The sequence below is a fragment of the Pinus tabuliformis genome, chromosome 7 (assembly GCF_031772625.1).
Source record: "Pinus tabuliformis cultivar Carrire ecotype Pingquan chromosome 7, CPIR1, whole genome shotgun sequence".
Lineage (NCBI taxonomy): Eukaryota > Viridiplantae > Streptophyta > Pinopsida > Pinales > Pinaceae > Pinus > Pinus tabuliformis.
Window position 1 is genome coordinate 604885613 of NC_142293.1, and position 23242 is coordinate 604908854.

The following is a 23242-nucleotide window of genomic DNA, read 5'->3' on the forward strand; positions in this document are numbered from 1 at the left end:
GGATAGAGTGAAAGGGAAGGTAACATGATCTGAAAATGAGATCTTAAAACAATATTAAGGTATTACAGACTCATGTGCAGGAATGCCTATACTACTTAGTGCAATTGATCGAAAATATTGTGAATAATATAGACAATGAGTACTTAGAGAAACATAATAGACAAGCACACATCAACACAACAAATAATCAAGGAGTTCACCCAAAACTCTTGGGCTACGTCTCTTGGTACAAATTTCAGTGGTGACCTCTCTATTATGTCTTTAAGAGTAGAGTTTATACAAGTGTGACCTCAAATCATGTCTCAACACAACAGGAATAAACAACAAAGTCTTACTTGAATCCCTCAATTCTTTCTGAATACACAGACTCTCTGTCTCTCTCTCTATCTTTTGTTTTCTCTCTGTATCGGCATTGCCTTCCCTATCTCAATCACTGACTGGATTTTAAGCCTATTGGTGCTTGTTTGTTCATATCCCCTTTCAAGCTCTCTTGCCTTTGGCCTTTGTTCGTTCAAATCCACTCTGACCATTAAACAATCATTGTGAAATGCCTTCAAGTATGGTGGCCACCCATTTTTAAACGGAAAGGAAAATTGGCGCAGTTGAAATAAACGAGAACACGTTTCTCTATTTACATAGAGAAATACACGAAGAATGGTGAAAAACTAGAAAAACACTTTCTATCAGACTTCGAAAATCATCGAATCCACCCTATAATCCTTTTGGATCCATTGTTGGTCACTATCGCAACCCCAGCGCTGATCTGGGTGATCTCTGATCCAATGGTTGATATTCATTTTAGGTGGCTTATGCGTATGGAGATTACCTCCCTGAAAAGGCAGTTTTCTCTCTCCAACTTCAAGCCACGTGTTGGCCAGTGTATGGGATCGGGTGGAGCCCATCCAATACCACATACCGCCTGAGGTTCACATGAAATCTCACTTCTTACGAAACTCAAATAATATAAAGCTACGTGTATTAACCTTCCGGGTCTGTTTTATCACTCCGACACATTTTCTTTGTATTTTGTTTATTTAACATAAATGCAAAAGTACATAGAAAAACCCTTTTTACCAAAACTCAAAATATATTAAATTCTATCCATAAAACTGGTTGGGTCTAGCTATCGCAAGTCACATTTGTATCATCCTTGCTCATTTGTATTGTTATGATGTGATATTGCAATGCGATATATTGCAATCGCATATTGCCTAACCTTCGGGCCATGGGTTAAGTCCTTCTGTGTGTGTATTAGCGATGCAATATTGTGAGTAAATCTAGACCGTTGATCTGCATGCTTGATCAATGACCTTCATTTAATCACACTGATCACTATCCTGATTTCCATAAGGCTGGCTCTGATAGAATCTGCTTGCCACCTCCAATTGCAATACGTTGATTAGATCTAGACCATTGATTGGTCCGATGTGACAGCTCCTGTGTAATGTTGCTTTAGCCTCCGCTTAACTCTATTTTGACCATTTCTTCATGTTTTTCTCGTGCAATAGTGTTTTCCACCATTTGTGAAGATTTTTCCTTTGCAATAGTGTTTAAGTATAGAAAGACTTAGAGGGTTTTAGGATCCATTTTGGATCAAACGTTCCCACTAAAAAGATTTTGGACCACAAAAAGTTGGTTTATAGGCATCGATCAAGTGAAGATACATCTTCCTCACTTGCCCAATTTCTATCCATCGTGCATTGCCTGGTTTTGAACCATTGAGTCTGATTCTTAGGTACCGAACATCCCGTCTACGCATAGTTCTCACCTCTCCAGAACTATGTCTTCCTGCAACTCATTGAGATATTTAGGCAACATATCATCAATAGAAGGCAACGGACTTTGCTCTTCGAGATCTTCAATCAACGAAGGTTCATACCATCTCAAGTTTTCCATATTAACGATTGAATAGATATGCATATAAGCTGGCAAATCAAGGTGAAAAGCATTTTCACCAATCTTCTCAAGTATTTTGATAGACCCATACCTTATTTGTTTCAACTTCTTACCTTCACCTTGCATTCTATCTATGCTGATGTACTGCCAGACTTGATCACCAACTTGGAAAGTATGCTCAATTCGATGCTTGTCATGCCTTGCCTTGTACATGACCTAGCTTCTTTACAGCTATTCTTGCACTACCTGGTGAATTTCTTGGGTCTGTTCAATGAACTTGGTTGCTTTGTCCACATTACTGTGTCCATCAACTGCTATGTCTTTACCAAAGACAACATCCAAGGGAGACTTTGGTATAAAACCAAAACAAATCTCAAAAGGAGATCTCTGAGTAGAAGAGTGCTTGGCCTAGTTGTAAGCATGTTGCACATAACACAAATTCTCATCCCAAAGCTTAGGATGCTTGCTGCAATAGACTCTCAGCAATTGGATCACTATCCTATTGACCACCTCATTTGACCATCTATTTGTGGATGAAATGTTGTGATCTTCTTCATTCTCATCTCCATCAACTCCCATTGACTTGGCCAAAATTTCCCAACAAATGGGGAATATTGATTAGATATAATAGAAGTGGGTAACCCAAAATGAACCCATACATGTTGAAAGAACAACTTTGTTGTTTGTTCAACTGTGACCTGCTTGTTACAAGGTAACAAATACACATTTTACTAAACCTATCCACAACAACATACAAATAATCATGACCTTTTCTAGATTTTGGCAATCTGCCAACGAGGTCCATGCAAACATTTTCCCAAGGACAAGAAGGAACTAGAGGTGGAGTGTACAAGCCTAATTTTCTATTACTAGGTTTGCTTGTAGCACGCATAGTACACCCTTTAATATGTCTAGAAATTGTTTCATGCATTCTTGGCCAATAACAGAACCTTTGCAACTATGTAACTATTTTACTTACAAAAAAATGACCTGATATGAGAGAAGTATGTGCTCCTTGGATTATGTTATCTCTTTTAGTTTGTGGAATGCATAACTTTCCCAAATGATATAAGAGTTGGTCCTTAACATAATAATCCAATTCTTCTGCTTGCTTGCCATGACTTAAAGTTGCATATACATCTTCAAAATCTACATCTTGAGCATATTGTTCAATGTAACTTTCATGCATTACTGAGTTATGCTTAAGTATGGTAGATGCATTTATGATTGGTCTTGATAGCATATCTACAACCTTATTGTGTATGCCCTTCTTATATCTGATGGCATGATGAAATTGTTGTAGGAAACCCATCCACCTATAATGTCTTGAATTTTGTAATTTAGTTTGTGAGTGAAAATATTGAAGTGGTTGATGATCAGTATGTATGATTGTTTCTTTGCCCACTAGGTAATGTTTCCACTTTTTCACACTCTGTACTAATGCATACAATTCTTTATCATATGTGGGATAATTAACTACTGTAGAATTAAATGTCTCAGAATGATAGCATATGGGTTTACCGTGTTGCATCAACACTTCTCCCACGGCATAGTCACTGGCATTTGTTTCAATCTCAAATGGATTTTGAAGATTTGGCAATGCTAGTACTAGTGTTGTACTATTTTTTTCTTTTAAGGTGTCGAAGGTTTTCTGTTATTTGCCTCCCCACTGAAACAACTTGTTCAATCCTATTAAAGCATGTAAGGGAGCTGTAATCAAACAAAAGTTAGCAATAAACTTTCTCCAGTATTGTGCTACTCCTAGGAAACTCCTAACATTTGTAGCAGATTTGGGTTTAGGGAAGTTCACAATGACTTCAACCTTAGAGGGATCTATCTTCAATTCACCACCGCCTATAATATGACCCAAATAATTTAAAGATGTTTTTCCAAATTCACATTTTGACAATTTCACATAGAGATTTTCTCTTTTTAAAACATCTAAAGTTTTCATTACATCCTTCAAATGGTCTTCCCATGTTTTACTGAAAACAAGAATGTCATCTAAATATACAATTTACAAAATCATCAATAAAAGGTCTGAGTACATCGTTCATAACTCTCATCAAAGTGGCATGAGCATTAGTTAAGCCAAAAGGCATAACCAACTATTCATATAGCCCTTACTTTGTCTTGAAAGTACTCTTCCATGCATCTTGTTCTACAATTGTGACCTAATGATAGCCACTATGCAAGTCTAACTTGGAAAAGTAAACTGCTTCTTTCAACTGATCTAATAGATCATCAATATGAGGAAGAGGATAATGATTATTGATTATTATTTTATTCAGTGCTATATAATCAATGCACATTCTCCACGAACCATTTTTATTTCTCACCAGCATGATTGGAGGTCCACATGGTGATGTGCTTGGTCTTATGAACCCTTTATCAAGTAGTTCTTGTACCTTCTTCTTTCTCTTTTCATTCTCTAAAGAGGATAACCTGTACATTCCGATGTTAGGTAATGGAGCATCTTGCAACAAATGAATATCATGTACTATTTTCGATTTACGTGGTTGACCTTTAGGTTCTTGAAATAGGATATCATATTCTGAAACAACTTTAACTAAATCAGCTTTCTGTTTAGCATCACAACCATCAAATACATTTTTTTATCAGGGTTCTTTTCTTTTACAACCATTAGTAAAAATTGCTTACATGAATTCACAATTCCTTTCATCTGCCCTGAGTTTATGAGAGAATATTTATTTTTGAGTTTATGAGCTCTTAAAATATATTCTATTCCATGTTTAGTGAGTTAATACTTATTTTCAGCTCTGTAGAAAATGGATTTCCTATCATACAAGTAAGGACTTCCCAAAACAATACCACATATATCCAAGGGAACTATATCTAACTCAACCTCATCTAGAAATGTTGACCCAATAGTAGACCTAAGTTTTCATTGCCTTGTTACTTCTAGATTTGCTGTATCACATACCCAACCTAATGGATATGGCTTCTTGTGAGGTGTTTTTAGTAATCCCAACTTCTTTACAATTGTTTCAGAAATCAAGTTTACTTGTGATCCACTATAAAATAAAGTATCAATATTTTGGTTCTTGGAAATGACTCTAATATGAAAAAGCTCATGTCTTTTCCTCTCATTATTTTCATTATCAATAGATTGTGTAGAATTACTTGTGGATGATTCATAATTTTTACCTTTTGTACCTATGGCTGTGACTATTGTTTCATCACCTGAGTCTGACCCCAAGTATTTTTGAATAACAACAATAGTCTTTTTCTTCTTACCACCAAACTTCTTAGGTTTCAGCTCTAGATGCAAAGACCAGCAGTGTGCATCATTGTTTCCATCCTTCTTGTAATGAGTGCATGAAGGTTTGTCCTTCTATACAGCATTTGTCTTCCTCTCCTTCCATTTCAGCTTCTTCTTTTCCTTGTTCTTACTTGCAGAGTGTTTAGATGATCCCCCAACCTTTGGGTTCACATTCTCGCCTCTAGCTTCTAGATGTGTAGATTGAACTGATACATCATCTAGGCTAGTGGGATTAAACATGAGAATGGTGTGATTCAAATAACTATGCAGACCACCTATATACTTCAGCAAAGTTTCAAGTGAGTCTAGAGATATGCCTAGAGTTAAAGCTATTTTTCTAAATTCCTGGGTATAACTTTGTACACATTGACCCTTTAATTGGTGAAGAGTTTGCCAACTCATCATTTCTTGTTGCATATAAGCTAGAGGATAGAATTTTTTTTTTTGATGGAAAAAACAAATTCATTCCAGGTAGAAAGAATTTTACCATGTCTCTTCAGATCAGCTTGTGTCTTGCCTTCCCACCAAACTAGGGCAGTTCCTCCAAGTCGAAGGCTAGCCAACTAAATCTTTCTCCTTTTTGAATCAATTTGTCTTATCCAGTTATCTAGCTTTTCTGCATTTAGTTCTCCATCATAAAATGGAAAATCAAATTTCACATCTAATTTAATCAAAGAAGTTTTCTTCTTTTTCTTATCAGGGCTAGGAGATGAGGATGATGAAGGTGATGGTGGAGGAGATGATGGAGGAGGAATTTCCCCTTTCGCTTTACCCTCTAGAGGGTCAAATAGAGAAGGTTCCTCTGCTCCTTTTTCTTGTTTGGGTGTTGAAGTGCTTTCACCTCAACCCTTCTTAAATTCTCGATACATCTCTTCCACCATGGCTCGCATGGCCATAAAACTGTCCATGAACTGAGATTATGATTGCAATGGAGCTTCTTCTACCATTTTCCTCTGAGGATAGACTCTTCCAATCTCTGAATTAGCCTCAACAAGTTCTCATTCTCCTAGTTTGAGCTTTGACCTAGTTAGCATTCAATATCCAGCACAAGCTTGTCTAAGCTTAACAAAACCAAAACCAAAAGCTTTGATACCACTTGATCCGAAAACGACATCTTAAAATAGTTTTAAGGTATTAAAAACTCATTTGCAGGAATGCCTATATTACTTAGTGCAACAGATCGAAAAGATTGTGAATAATATAGACAATGAGCAGTTAGAAAAACATAATAGACAAACACACATCAACACAACAAATAATGAAGGAGTTCACCCAAAACTCTTGGGCTACCTCTCCTAGTCTAGCTTTCAGTTGTGACCTCTCTATTATGTCTTCAAGAGCAGAGTTTTTACAAGTGTGAGCTCAAATCGAGTCTCAACACAAAAAGAATAAACAACATGGTTTTACATGAATCCCTCAAGTATTTTTTAGTACACATACTCTCCCTCTCGCTCTCCATCTTCTATTTTCTCTATGTCTCAGCACTTCCTCCCCTGTCTCTGCAACTGACTGGCATTTAAGCCTATCGGTGCTTGTCTATTCATCTCCCCTTTTGGGTTCTCTAGCTTTCGGCCTCTGTCTATTCAAATCCCCTCTGAGGGTTAAACAATCATTGTGAAACACCTTCAGGTATGGTGGCCACCTATTTTCAAATGGAAAGGAACATTGGTGTAGTTAAAATCCCTGGGAACATGTTTCTCTATTTACACAAAGAGATACACCAAAAACATTGAAAAACCCACAAAAATCTTTCTATTGGACTTCAAAAATCATCGAATTTTCCCTATAATCCTTTTGGATCTGCCTTTGGTTGCTATCGCAATCCCACCATTGATTTGGGTGATCTCTCATCCAACGGTTGATATTCCTTCCGGGTGGCTTATGCATACAGAGATTACCCACTTGAAAAGGCAGTTTTCTCTCTTCGATGGAAAGCCACATGTCGACCAGTGTATGGGATTGGGTGGAGCCCGTCCAATACCACTTACCGCCTGAGACCCACCCAAAATCCCACTCATTATGGAACTAAAATAATATAAAGCTAGATGTATTAACCTTTGGGGTCTGTCTTATCGCTTCAGGTGCATTTTCTTTGTATTTCATTTATTTAATAAAAATACGAAAATACATAGAAAAACCCTTTTTACTGGAACTCAAAATATATTAAATTGTATCCATAATACCCATCGGGTCCGGCTATCGCAAGTCACATTTGTATCTACCCCACTCCCTTGTATTGCTGCAATGCGATATTACGATGCGATATATCACAATCACATATCACTTAACCTTTTAGCCGTGGGTTGAGTCCTTTTGTGTGTGTATTGGTGATGTGATCTTGCAATTAGATCTGGACCATTGATTGGTCCGATCCAACAGCTCCTGTGCAATGTTTCTTTTGCCTCCGCTTAACTCTGTTTTCACCATTTCTTCATGTTTTTCTCATTCGATAGTATTTCTGCCATTTGTGAAGGTTTTTCCTTTGCGATAGTGTTCAAGTATAGAAATACTTAGAGGGTTTTAGGATCCATTTTGGATCATAACACCAGAGGAGGAAGGTCATACCAGTGAGGAAGAGGTAATGGCAAAGGCAGAGGAAATGCCTATCAGTGTTACAAGTGTCACAAGTGGGTACACAGGTCCTTTGAATGTCCTGAAAACAAACAAATTGGGTAGAGGGGAGCATATGTCACTCAGCCCGATGAAGCGGAGGCACTTCCACAGGAGGTGGAAAAAATACTAGAAATAGAGAAGCCTTGGTGTTGAACAAGGTATTATTAAAACTAGCCAAGGAAGTAGTTGAATATCCACAGACGAAAGCATTGTTTTGAATTGCATGTGAGCCGCATGAAAAATGTTGTAAATTGATTATTGACAGCGGGAGCACTAATAATTTGGTAGCAACGGAGATGATGGAGAAACTAGGTTTGAAGAGAGAAAATCAGCCAACTCCATACAGGGTTTCGTGGTTGCAGAAGGGACACAAATTGTTATTTGATGAACAATGTAAGGTAGATTTTCAAATAGGCAAGTACAAGGATAAGGTGACTTGCAACATAATGCCGATGGACATGTGCCATATTTAACTTGGCAGACCATGGCAGTACAATATAAAGGTAGTCCATGATGGAGTGAAAAATTGTTACAGATTTGTCAAAGATGGGATAACGCATACCTTGGTACCCATCAAAGAAGAGGGGACGACAGAAGCAAGTGGAAAAAAAGTGTTGCTACTAGGAGGAAAGGAGCTTCTGCGATGGATTGAGGATAGTGAATTGGGTAATGTAGTTGTCAGAAGACCAAGGGTAATGTTAGTACACACCAACCTTACTGATTTACCTATGGAGATATAGAACATGCTGCAAGAATTTAGTGATATTGTGGTAGACAATATACCAGACAAATTACCATCGAAGCGGAGCATTAGTCACCATATTGATTTTATTCCAGGAGCCAGTTTGCCAAACAAGGCTTCTTATCAGATGAGTCTGAAGGATAGTGAAGAAATCTGGAAGCAGGTGCAGGAGTTGGTGGATAATGGACTGATTTGGGGGAGTTTAAGCCCTTGTGCAGTTTCGACTGTTTTAGCCACTAAGAAAGGAGGTGATTGGAGAATGTGCACAGATTCCCTGGCCATTAACAAGATCAACATCAGGTATAGATTTCCTTTACCTCAAATGGATGATATGATGGATTGTTTGAGGGGAGCGGCATATTTTTCAAAGATATACCTAAAAAATAGCTACCACCAAATCATAATTCGAGAAGGTGACGAGTGGAAGACAGCTCTCAAAACTAATGAAGGCTTGTACGAATGGCTGGTTATGCCATTAGGATTGAGTAACGCCCCTAGCACGTTCATGCGATTGATGATGAGATGCTGAAGGAATTCATTAATAAATTTGTTATTATGTATCTAGATGATATACATATATTTAGCAAGACGAAGGAAGAACATTTTCGACACATGAGGTACGAATTGGAAAAATTGCAGTAGAATAAATTACTAATAAATTTAAAGAAATGTTATTTTTTGAAGAAAGAGTTAATTTATTTGGAGTTTGTGATTTCTGAGAATGAACTAAAAATGGATCCAAAGAAGGTTGTAGCCATAGTTAGCTGGCCGTCTCCCAAAAGTTTGTTTAAGGTGCAGAGTTTCCATGGATTGACGCGTTTTTATCAGAAATTTATTAAAAATTTCAGTGGGATTTGTGCACCCATGTTGGACACCATTAAGAAAATAAATCATCCTTTCCATTGGAAAAAAATGGTAGAGAAGAGTTTTCAGCTGCTCAAAAGGAAAATTACCAAAAAACTGATTTGAGGTTACCAGACATTAACAAACTTTTCCAAGTTCGTTTTGATGCCAATGAGACAACCATTGGTGCTGTACTTAGTCAAGAGCACAAGCCAGTAGCCTATTTCAGTGATAAAATAAATGAAAGTGGGTAGAAATACTTATGACAAGGAATTTTATGCAGTGGTTCAAGTGCTAAAGAATTGGAGACATTATCTATTGGCCAATGAATTTGTCTTATTTTCAAACAATTCTGTGTTGCAGTATATCATACAACAGCATAAGCTGAAGCATAAACATGTGAAGTGGGTGGAGTACTTGCAGAGCTCCACGTTTGCATTGAAACACATCAATGGTCAAGCCAATAAGGTGGTGGATGCGTTAAGAAAGATGAATTTGTTCCTACAGGAGAGTAAAATACAAGTATTAGGATTTGAACATTTTAATGACTTGTATGAGACAGATGCAAATTTTAAGGAAGCTTATGAAACTTGACAAAATCCATTGTTGAGGGACAACAGTCCATGGTTGGACTATAATATGAAAGAAGGATTAATGTTCAAAGGAGGGTGGTTGTGTATTCCGTAATGTTCTATGAGAGAGAACTTAATCTAGGAAAATCATAGTGGAGGTTCAGCTAGGCATTTTGGCATAGACAAGACCTTGGATCAGTTAAGCCACTTTCACTATTGGCCAATGATGCACAGAGATGTAAAAAGGTTTGTGACTAGATGTAAAGTGTGTCAGCTTGGAAAGGGTCACAGCCAAAACACATAGTTTTATACGCTCTTACCCATTCCGAATAGACCATGGGACTCAGTCAGTTTAGACTTTGTTTTAGGTCTACCAAAGACACAATGGGGATTCAATTCCATCATGGTGGTGGTGGATCATTTCACCAAAATGGCACATTTCTTTCCATGCAGGAAAACCAGTGGCGCTAGACATGTAGCGCATTTGATATTTACCGATATAGTTAGCTAGTATAGCTTACCGAAGTCTATTGTTTTGGATTGAGACATTAATTTTAAAGGAGAATTTTGGAAAACCTTATGGAAAAAGTTAGACACCAAACTAAACTTCAGCTTAGCTTGTCATCTATAGACTGATGGTCAAATCGAAGTCTAGGAAATTTGTTGAGGAGTTTGGTTGGAGAAAATTCTCGAGAGTAGGACCATGTGCTTGAACAAGCGAAATTTTCTTATAACGATTCGCCCAACCGAAGTACGGGTAATAGTCCTTTCCAGATCCTATATGGAATGCACCCATGTGCAGTACATGAGTTACGAGATTTGGGACAATTGGAGCGCAGGAGTGCTGATGGTGAAGACTTCGCAAAGGCAATCAACGATCTCCATGAACAGGTGAAATTAAAATTACAGAACAGTAGCCAAAGATACAAGTAGAAGGCAGATTTGAAAAGGTGGGAGGTACAATTCAACATAGGAGACATGGTATTAGCACACCTACACAAGGAGAGGTTTCCTACAGGTGAATACAACAAGCTGAAATGGAAAAAAATTGGCCTTGTAAGATTCCTCGGAAGTTTTCTACGAATGCTTACGAACTGCAGTTATCCCCGGGGATTGGAATTTTACCCATTTTCAATGTAGTAGACCTGTACCCCTACATTGCATAGATGATGAAGAGAGTTCAGAAAGACAAACACGGAACACCCAGAAAGAGAATGATTCATGGATTAAACAAATTCCCCCAGCAAAGCCTCTAGAGATTGAACAAATCCTAGATACCCAACTGGCTAGACAGACTCAACAGAAGGAATATTTGCAGGACCTAGTTATGTGGAAGGGTCATCCTATTGGAGATAGTTCTTGGTTATATGCTGACTAGATTCAAAGCGTCGAGTACTTTATTGAATAGCTCATGGATAGGAGCCATGAGTTTAATTTACCTGGGGAGCCTGATGCAAGAGCATCGGAATGAAGAGGCGGCAACTGGGAGATGTTTCGTGTTATTTCTATTTTCATTTTATTTTGGCAAATAGAGACGAAAGAAATTCAAGTTTTTGTTTCATTTAGTTTCATTTTGCGTCATTTTGAATTAAGGCCAAACCAGCCATTGTTAGTTTTTGAATTAGGCAAAATAGGATTAGATGGGAACAAGTTTGAAGAAATTATTTCATAACTGAGGAAAAATTCCTTGAACTGTAAAAGAAATTTCTAATGATGTATTGAAAAGGAAATAAGAGAGAAGATTAGAGGGTGAGCCAAATTAGAGTATGATTGTAAGCATGCTGGCAGAATGTAAAAGGGGTCACTGGTATTAGGAGAGCAGGCCATAGAGAGAGACAGAGTCTCAATAAGTATCCTTTGCTTATTTGTTATGTGCAAAGATAAATTCAAATCAATATAAATGTGTGTTTCAAATGATTGAATGATGAATTCAATGTGAATCTGAGCTTTTGTACCATATATATATGTGCAAGTGAATTCGGCGAACTCAAAGAGGAGATTGAATACATAGAGAAGAATTACACGTGACATAGCGGAAAGTGTTATAAGACCCAAATAATAGAGGAGCTAAAGATTGAGGAAGTGGCGCTCAGGGACCATTGGATCTAACAGATCAACAGTTGAGATATGATCGCGGAGAATGAGTGGAGTTTTAACTATCACATCAGAGGAAAATAAAAGGGCGTGAATAACCCTGACCTTGGATGATCGCCAATTGCGATCAAGCGATAGAGCGAGGATCGTTGGATATGTGGGGAGGATCAACAGTGGGGATTTAATCATGATATTAATTCAGGGAGTGAATATACTGTGCCTTAAAGAAGTGTGAAAATGAATTCCAATGCAATCATCGGAGTGATCGTATCGTAACATTTAATGTTGTTTATCGACGGGGGAGTACTGAGGCAAGCGATAAGGCAAACCCGATAATATATAGACGCAGTTTAATGAGATTTGAAATCCGTTATTGCGTTATCACATATCGGATGCGATAGAGGCATGTGTTAAAGAAACCCACGAGAGATGGTGACTGTGATTAGCGATAAAGGAGCCTCGAGAATTGTGCAAGCCATGGAATATGTGGAAGAAGGCATAAATGACATATTTTATGTGTATTTCCCTTATAGAGGGTTTATAATGAAATAAAGCGACAATACGTGTTTTTTATGTGTAAGTCCAACCTTATAATAAGATAATGTGGGAACTGATTATATATGTAGCATAAGGATTAGTGGAAGGTTTATGAGGTTTTATAAAACTGGGCTATTGTAATGAATTCATTCCACTAGGGTTTATTTAAAGGGACCTTAACTGTAAAGGTTTTAAGACTAATACACGCAGGTAACCCTGTTCCATGTAGCCTTGTGTCATTTTGGTATCAGAGCAGGCTTTCCTTCTATTAGTAAAGTTGGAGGTAGGAAGAAGTGGACGAGGAAGAGCTGTCAGAAGAGCAGCAACTGAAGGGTTAAGAGAAGAGATTAGAAATTTAACTGCACGTTTGGCAGCGGTGGAAGCAAGGAGGCATAGAGATCTTGAAAGTGGGGATGATAGTTAGGAGGAAAACACAGCCATGACAGATGGGTCAGATGACGAAGGACCATAAATTAAGATATTGAGGTCAGTTTTGTTGGCTAGCAGCAAGCCAAAACCAGAGCTCTCTAATTATGATAGCAATTTGTCCACAGAGGCCTTGTTAGACTGGATAACTGAATTAGATAAATATTTTGAGTATGAAGAAATCAATGAAGACAAGAGGGTAAGGTTTGCTATCACCAAATTGAAGGGACATGCACCGTTATGGTGGGACAATGTACAGGAGGAAAGGAAGATATTAAAGAAACGATTGATTTAAAATTGGGACAGGATGGTTGCTAGAATGAAGAGCAAGTTTCTGCCTAAAGATTATCAAATTGTGCTTTAGAGACAAGTACATAACTTGAAGCAGAAAATGGTGAATGTGAAGGAATATACTGAAGAATTTTATAGAATTAACTTGAGAGCTGGTTACGTAGAAGATACCCTTGAGAAAAAAACGAGGTTTTTGAATGGTCTATGGATGGCGATCCTAGATGAAATTAGCATTATTTCCCCTAAGACCATGGAGGAAGCTTATCAGAGTGCTTTGGAGGTGGAGGAAAAGGTTACTCGGAAAAAAAATGCCAGAAGAGGACATTGTTCTGGTAGAGGTCGAGGACAGACCTTTGGCAGAGGTAGGATTGCCAACATCAATGAAGAGGGTAGTAGTTCAAAGACTTCAGGACAAAGTGAAAGGGAAGGTAACACAAGATGAGGAAGGTCATACAAGCAAAGAAGAGGTAATGGTAGAGGCAGAGGAAATGCCTATCAGTGTTACAAGTGTCACAAGTGGGGAGACAAGTCCTTTGAATGTCCTGAAAATGAACAAACTAGGTAGAGGGGACCATATGTCGCTCAGCACGATGAAGCAGAGGCACCACCATAGGAGGTGGAAAATATACCAGAAACCAGAGAAGCCTTGGTGTTGAGCAATGCATTATTAAAGACCAGCTAAGGAAGTAGCTCAGTAGACACAAAGGAAAGCATTGTTCCGGACTGTATGCAAGTCGCACATAAAATGGTGTAAATTGATTACTAACAATAGGAGAACTGATAATTTGTTAGCTACGGAGATGGTGGAGAAACTAGATTTTAAGAGAGAAAAACAACCAACTCCATACAGGGTGTCGTGGTTGCAGAAGGGACACCAATTGTTAGTTGATGAACAATGTGAGGTATATTTTCAGATAGGCAAGTATAAGGATAAGGTGACTTACGACATAATGCTGATGGACGTGTGCCATATTCTACTGGGTAGACCATGACAATACCATCGAAAGGTATTCCATGAAGGAGTGAAAAATTGTTACAAATTTATCAAAGATGGGATAAATCATACCTTGGTACCCATGAAAGAAGAGGAGACAGCAGAAACAAGTGGAACGAAAGCATTGCTACTAGGAGGAAAGAAGTTTCTGCAATGGATTGAGGAGAGTGAATTGGGTTGTGCAGTTGTGAGAAGACCAAGGGAAATGTTACTACACACCAATCTTACTAATTTACCTATGGAGATACAGAACATGCTGCAAGAATTTTGTGATATTGTGGTAGACGATCTATCGGACAAATTACCACCAAAGTAGAGCATTAGTCACCATATTGATTTTGTTTAAGGAGCCAGTTTGCCAAACAAGGCTCCTTATCGGATGAGTTTCGAGTATAATGAAGAAATCTAGAAGCAGGTGAAGGAGTTGTTGGATAAAGGACTGATTTGGGAGAGTTTAAGCCCTTGTACTGTTTTGACTATTTTCCCCCAAGAAAGGAGGTGAGTGGAGAATGTGCACGGATTCCCAGGCCATTAACAAGATCACCATCAGGTAAAGATTTCCTTTACCTCAGATGGATGATATGATGGATTCTTTGAGTTGAGCAATGTACTTTTCAAAGATAAACCTGAAAAGAGGCTACCACCAAATCAAAATTCGAGAAGGTGACGAGTGGAAGACAACTTTCATGACTAATGAAGGCTTCTACGAATTGTTGGTTACGCTGTCTATATTGAATAACACCCCTAGCATGTTCATGCGATTGATGAATGAGATGCTGAAGGAATTCATTAGTAAATTTTTGATTGTGTATCTAGATGATATACTTATATTCATCCAGACAAAGGAAGAACATTTTCGACACATGAGATATGTATTGGAAAAATTGCAGCAGAATAAATTACTAATAAATTTGAAGAAATGTTCTTTTTTCAAGAAAGAGTTAATTTATTTCAGATTTGTGATTTCTGAGAATGAACTAAAAATTGACCTGGAAAAGGTTGCAGCCATAGTTAGCTGGTCGTCTCCCAAAATTTTGTTTGAGGTACGGAGTTTCCATGGATTGGCGAGTTTTTATCGGAAATTTATTAAAAATTTCAGTGGGATTTGTGCACCCATGATGGACACCATTAAGAAAATAAATCAGCCTTTCCATTGGACAAAAATGGCATAGATGAGTTTTCAGCCGCTCAAAAGGAAAATTACTGAAAAACTGATTTTGAGGTTACCAGACTTTAACAAGCTTTTCGAAGTTCATTGTGATGCCAGTGGGATAGCCATTTGTTCCATAATCAGTTAGTAGGACAAACCAATGGCCTATTTCAGTGAGAAACTAAACGAAAGTAGCCAGAAATACACGTCTTATGACAAGGAATTTTATGCAGTGGTTCAAGCACTAAAGCGTTGGAGACATTATCTGTTGGCCACTAAATTTGTCTTATTTTCAGACAATTCTACGTTGCAGTATATTATGCAGCATCATAAGTTGAACCATAAACATGTGAAGTGGGTGGAGTACTTGCAGATTTTCACGTTTATGTTGAAACACATCAACTGTCAAGCCAATAAAGTGGCATATGCATTAAGCAGGAGGAATTTCATACTATAGTAGAGTACAATACAAGTGTTAGGATTTGAACATCTTAATGACTTGTATGAGATAGATGCAAATTTTAAGGAAACTTATGAAGCTTTCCAAAATCCATTGTTGAGGGATAGCAGTCCATGGCTAGACTATAATATGCAAGATGGATTGTTTTTCAAAGGAGGGTGGTTGTGTATTCTAGAATGTTCTATGAGAGAGAACTTAATCCATGAAATGCATAGTGGAGGTTTAGCTAGGCATTTTGGCATAAACAAGACCTTGGATAAGTTAATCCACTCTTACTATTGGCCGAAGATGCGCGGAGATGTACAAAGGTTTGTGACTAGATGCAAAGTGTGTCAGCTTGCAAAGGGACACAACCGAAACATAGGGTAGTATACGCCCTTACCCATTTCAAATAGACCATGGGACTCAGTCAGTTTAGACTTTGTCTTAGGCCTGCCAAAGACACAACGGGAATTCGATTCCATCATGGTGGTGGTGGATCGTTTCACCAAAATTGCACATTTCATTGCATGTAGGAAAACCAGTGACGCCACACATGTAGCACATTTGTTCTTTAATGAGATAGTTAGATTGCATGGCTTGCCAAAGTCTGTTGTTTCGAACCGAGATGTTAAGTTTATAGGACATTTTTGGTGAACCTTATGGAAAAAACTAGACACCAAAATAAACTTCAGCTCAACTTATCATCCGTAGATCGATGGTCAAACAAAAGTGGTGAACTGTAGTTTGGTAAATTTATTGAGGAGTTTGGTTGTAGAAAATTCTTGACAGTAGGATCGTGTGCTTGCACAAGCTGAATTTTCTTATAACGATTCACCCAACCGAAGTATGGGTAAGAGTCCTTTCCAAATCCTATACGAAATGCACCCACGTGGAGTACATGAGTTACGTGATTTGGGACAATTGGAGTGCAGGAGTACTGATGGTGAAGACTTCGCAAAGGAAATCAGTGATCTTCATGAACATGGGAAATTAAAATTACAAGACAGTAATCAAAGATACAAGCAAAAGGAAGATTTGAAAAGGCGGGAGATACAATTCAAGCTAGGAGACATGGTATTAGCACACCTATGCAAGGAGATTTTTCCTATGGGCAAATACATCAAGTTGAAATGGAAAAAAATTGGGCCTTGTAGGATTCTCGAAAGTTTTTTGCGAATGCTTACAAACTGCAGTTACCCCCAAGTATTAGAATTTCACCCATTTTCAATGTAGCAAACTTGTACCCTTACATTGTGGTAGAGGAAAAAGATAGTTAGGAGAGAAAAACACATGATACCCAGAAAGAGAATGATTCGTTGATTAAACAAATGCCCCTAGCAAAGCCTCTAGAGATCAAACAAATCCTAGATGCCCAAGTGGCTAGACGGACTCGACGGAAAGAATATTTGTAGTACCTAGTCAAGTGGAAGGGTCATCCTATTGAAGATAGTTCTTTATTAGATGCTAGCCAAATTCAAAGCATCGGGTACTCTATTGAAGAGCTCATGGATAGGAGCCATGAGTTTAATTTATCCCGAGAACCTGATGCAGGAGCATCCGAATGAAGAGGCGACAACTGGGTGATGTTTCTTGTTTATTTTCATTTTATTTTGACAAGTAGAGAGGAAAACACTTCTACATTTTGTTTCATTTAGTTTCATTTTGTGTCATTTTAAATTAAGGCTGAATAAACCATTGTTAGTTTTTGAATTAGACAAAATAGGATTAGATAGGAAATAGTTTGAAGAAACTGTTTCACAACTGAGGAACAATGCCTCAAACTGTAAAAGAAACTACTAATAATGTATTGAAAAGGAAACAAGAGAGAAGAGTAGAGGGTGAGCTGAATTAGAGTATGGTTGTAAACCTACAGGCAGAATGTAAAAGGGGCCACTGGTATTAGGAGAGAAGGTGTTATGAAACTAACTCAAGAAAAGATAGAAAAAATAGATCAACGCCTTAGAATTCAGCCTCCTCGAGGGGGCAACCTCCTTTACATTACATAAATGAACAATTCTTGGATGATACAAACGAGAAGACCTCCTTTCTATATATAGGAGTCTAAGGGGTCATAACATAATCAGAGCCGACATAAAAATAATAATGTAAGGGCACAATAATAACAATAGTGGGCTTCTATAGGGCACAATAGTAACAATATGGGCACTACATGGGTACAACAATATAATAAGTGGGTTATACTAATAACAATAAGGGGTTACACTAGTAGTGTAGGGGCCTAACATGCCCCTCTCCTTCAAAAAGCATTGTCCTCAACGCTTGAGTAGTTCTTGATGATTCTGTATAAAATTATTGTCCTCCCATGTGGAATCTTCAGCGGGTAAGTTCTTCCACTTGATGAGATACTCTGAAATTGATTGATTTCGTAGCTGTCAGGTTCTTGTTTCTGTGATTGCTCCAGGTTCCAATATGAATTTTTCTTCCTCTTCAATTTTTGGTAATATTGTTTGAATTGGGATCTTTTGCAACTTTTGAATAAGTGGCCACACTTCTTCATCCTTCTTCCATTCATCCCTTGCTTTGTTTATCCAATCTGGTTGGATAATATAAATAGCACAAAACAATGCTTCCACATCCTCATCCTTGAAGAGTCTTCCCATTCGGTAAGGTCGCCATTTTTTAAGTGCATGTAGTATTGCCAACATTTCCTTCTCATAAATAGCTTGCTTGGGATGTAGCAGTAAAAATACCCAATCACCTACATCAAAACATTTTTCACTACAATGTTTATCTACCTGTTGTTTCGTTTGATTTTGCATCGAAGTGGTGTTATCCTTTAAAAGTTGGAGAACCTGTTGTTGATGCTCGATGTGATCTTTCACTGCTTGAACCTTTTTCTTCTTGATATGTCCTTCTATCTCTAGAGTTTGAGGAGTGGTAATTTCTTCCAATCCTTTACAAGATATGGTCAGATTCATTTCTTGATGCTCGATGTGATCTTTCACTTCTTGAACATTTTTCTTCTTGATATGTCCTTCTATCTTGATAGTTTGAGGAGTGGTAATTTCGAACAATTAATTACAAGATATGGTTGGATTCATTTCTTCTTTCTCGATGTGGTCTTTCACTTCTTGTACATTTTTCTTCTTGATATGTCCTTCTATCTTGAGAGTTTGAGGAGTGGTAATTCTTGCCAATGCTTTACAAGATATGGTCTGATTCATTTCTTCTTTCTCTCGGGTGGGGTCCTGGCGTATATCTTCTTCTTTTGATGTTTCTTGATCCTTTTCTTCCTCCTCTTCATATTCTATGTAAAATAATTTCTTCTTAGCACACTTATGACCTTTAGTGCATTTGTTATCACAATTGTAACAAAGCCCTTTTTCTCTTTTTTCTTCCAATTGTTGTGGTGTAACCCTTGTAGGTTGTGGAAGGCTAGGAGAAACAACACTTCCGTCTTTATAGTTGTGAGGGGTACGCTTCCTGGTTTCCATAATTTTTCTTTCCACTATGTCACAAAGCCCTTTTACTCTTTCCAATTGTTGTGGTGTTGCTCTAAAGAAGGTGTTGCTCTTTGTATCCTCATAATGTGCTATCATTTCCTCCGTGAAAATTGACCACGTAACAAGTTGTTTACGAGAACAAAGCCCTTCGTACCATAAAAAATATTCTGGTTCTAAATATGAAGATGCAATACATACCTTTTGTAACAGTTGTACACCATGTAGATCAAAATATTGCTCCATCTGAAGTATCCAATTTACCGGATCCTTGCCATCAAACTTCCTCATCTTGCTTTTTCTTGATTTTAGGAGCTCGACCTTGAAACGACTATAACTCTGTACTTTCAGATCTTTAAGTTCTGAAATTGTGACCTGTAGTAGTCCTATGTGTCCTCTTTCCAATGCCACTAGTCTGATCCAAATTGGATTCACTAAGAAAGAGTTATGCACAATCTCCCAAAATGACCTGATTATAGACCTTTCCAGAAGAGCGAAATTTTATGAAGTGCCACGTGTGACTCTTTTGACCTCTGGGTCTGAAAAATATCTACAAGAAATTACAGTCTGCCTTCTTTCTATACATTCTTATGAAATTTCAATCAGATCCCGAGAGAGAAAGTTATGATGATTTTCCCCAGGTCACCTGTTTTTGAATGTAATTCAGAAGTCTGCAAAAAGACAAACTTCCTCAGATCATATCTCCGCAAATATCACACGAAAATCTTTGAAATTCGGTGCCAAGGTTCAGTACGATTTCGTCTAACATGGGTTATTTTTGTAACTTCTGAAACGTCACAGAAAAAAAGTTATAGCGAAAATGCCACGATGACCTTTTTGGAGCAGCGAAACCCTAGAATCCAAAGCTCTGATACCAAATGTTATGAAACCAGCTCAAGAAAAGATAGAAAAGATAGATCAACGCCTTAGAATTCAGCCTCTTCGAGGGGGAAACCTCCTTTACAATACATAAATGAATAATTCTTGGATGATAAAAATGAAAAGACCTCCTTTCTATATATAGGAGTCTAAGGGGTCATAACATAATCAGAGCCGACATAACAATAACAATGTAAGGGCACAATAATAACAATAGTGGGCCTTTATGGGGAATAATAGTAACAATATGGGCACTACATGGGTACAACAATATAATAAGTGGGTTATACTAATAATAATAAGGGGTTACACTAGTAGTATAGGGGCCTAACAGAAGGCCATAGAGAGAGACAGAGTCTCAATATGTATCCTTTGTTTATTTGTTATGTGCAAAGATAAATTCAAATCAATATAAATGTGTGTTTTGAATGATTGAATGATGAATTTAATGTGAACCAGAGCTTTTGTACCATATATATATATGTGTAGTTGAATTCTGTGGACTGAAAGAGGAGATTGAATACATAGAGAGGAATTGCACATGGCATAGCGGAAAGTGTTATAAGACCCAAATAATAGAGGAGCAAAAGATTGAGTAAGTGGTGCTCAGGGATCGTTGGATCTAACAGTTCAACGATTGAGATCTGATCGCGAAGAATGAGCGGAGTTTTAACTATTGCATTGGAGGAAAACAAGACGGTGTGAATAACCCCGACCTCAGGTGATCACCGATTACGATCAAGTGATAGAGCATGGACCATTGGATCTGTGGGGAGGACCAACGATAGGGATTTAATCGCGATATTAATTCAGGGAGTGACTATACCATGCCTTAAAGAAGTGCGATATCGAATGCTGACACGATCATCAGAGTGATCGTATCACAACATTTAATGGTGTTTATCAGTGGGGGAGTATTGATTCAAGCGATAAGGTGAAACTGATAATATATAGACATAGTTTAATGGGATTTGAAATTTGTTATTGCATTATCACATATCGGATCGGATAGAGGCATGTGTTAAATAAACCCACGAGAGATGACGACTGTGATTAGCGACTAAGGAGCCTCAAGAATTGTGCAAGAGCCATGAAATAGGTGGAAGAAGGCATAAAATACATGTTTTATGTGTATTTCCCTGATAAAGGGTTCATAATGAAATAAAGCGCTGATACATGTTTTTTATGTGTAAGTCCAACCTTATCATAAGATAATGTGGGAACTGGTTATATATGCAGCATAAGGATTAGTGGGAGGTTTATGAGGGTTTATAGAACTGGACTATTGTAATGAATTCATTCCGTCGGGGTTTATTTAAGGGGGTCTTAACCGTAAAAGTTTGAAGACTAATACACGCAGGTAACCATGTTCTAGGTAGCCTTGCATAAAAAATTAAGTAAAATGATTAATGTAATGTAAATATTTTAAATTTGTCCAAATAAAATAGAAATAAATAAAAATTAACCTTATAAAATAAAATAAAAATAAAAATAAAAATCGCCCATGGTATTGACCCATGGTATTCATTTGGAATTTAGCCTATTTAAAGGGATGGAATAAACCAACTAAGATCCATCTTAACTCCTCATCGACCAATTTCCAAGTGGGATCAAGTCTCTTTGATATGCAAAGCTCCTTTAGAGTGAAAAGAGACTTGATCCCTCTCAGCGCTTAATAGATTTGGATTTAAGATAGATCTAAGCTGGTATCAATATTAATTAATTATTGTTGTTGTTGTTGTTGTTATGAAAAGGGTATATTGATATTAATACTATTATTAATATTATTAATATAAATAATATCAATAATAATAATAATAATAGTAATGTCCATGGGGTCCTGGATAGACAATGATTGGGTGCTCTGTTAAGACACTCCTTGATGTCAACTCACTGGTTCAATTCCTCGCCCCAATCGGGGTGATATATTAGACGTGATGAGCATGTAGTCCCATGAAACATACAATAATAATAATAATAACAATATTATTATTATTATTATTATTTGTATCTTAATATTAATTAATCTCTTTGGTTTATTATTCCCTCGTGTCTATATTATTCCATTAGGTTTATATCCCCTCAGGTTTTACTCTTAATCCCTTGGGTTTATTATTCCCTTGAGTTTATAATACCAATCCCTTAGGTTTATTAATATAAGGGTTCATATTCCTAGGGCATAATATTATTAGTAAGATTTATAGCATTAATTTAGGGTTTAATATAAATCCCTTGGGTTTATAACCATTGTCAATCATGGTCCAATGTCCCATTGTGACAAATATTGTCTCAATATAAAAATCGACCATGCTCAAGCATTGTCAACCATCGTCAACCATGGTCAATCATGGTCGAATGTCATGTTTTGACACATATTGTCTCAATATGAAAATCAACTATGGTCAACTCTAGTTTAACGTTGCATTGTGACAAAGATTATCTCAGTATGAAAATCAATCATGGTTAATCAGAGTTAACCTTGGTCCAATGTCGCATTGTGACAAAGATTGTCTTAATATGAAATTCAAGCATGGTCAACAATATTTATTTTACCCTTTATAATATTTATCATAGAGTTTATATACATTGGTTTATAATATTTATCTTAGGGTTTGTCATAGGATTTTCTCAATATGAAACTCAATCATGGTCAATCCTGGTCAACATTGGTCTAACATGGTTTCCCATGGTTAATTATGGTAAATCATGGCTAACCATGGTCAACAATGACCCAACGTCAGATTGTGACAAAGATTGTGTCAATATGAAAATCAACCATTGTCAACCATGGTCCAACATCACATTCTAACAAATATTATCTAAATATGAAAATCAACCATTGAAAATCAAGGTCAACAATGGTCAATAATATGGTCACATTGCCACAAATATTGTCTCTTATTATAATGCCACATTGTGATGACTATGGTCAACCATAGTCGAACATTGCATTGTGACAAAGATTATCTCAATATCAAAATCAACCAAGTTGAACCATTGTTCAAAGTCGCATTGTGAC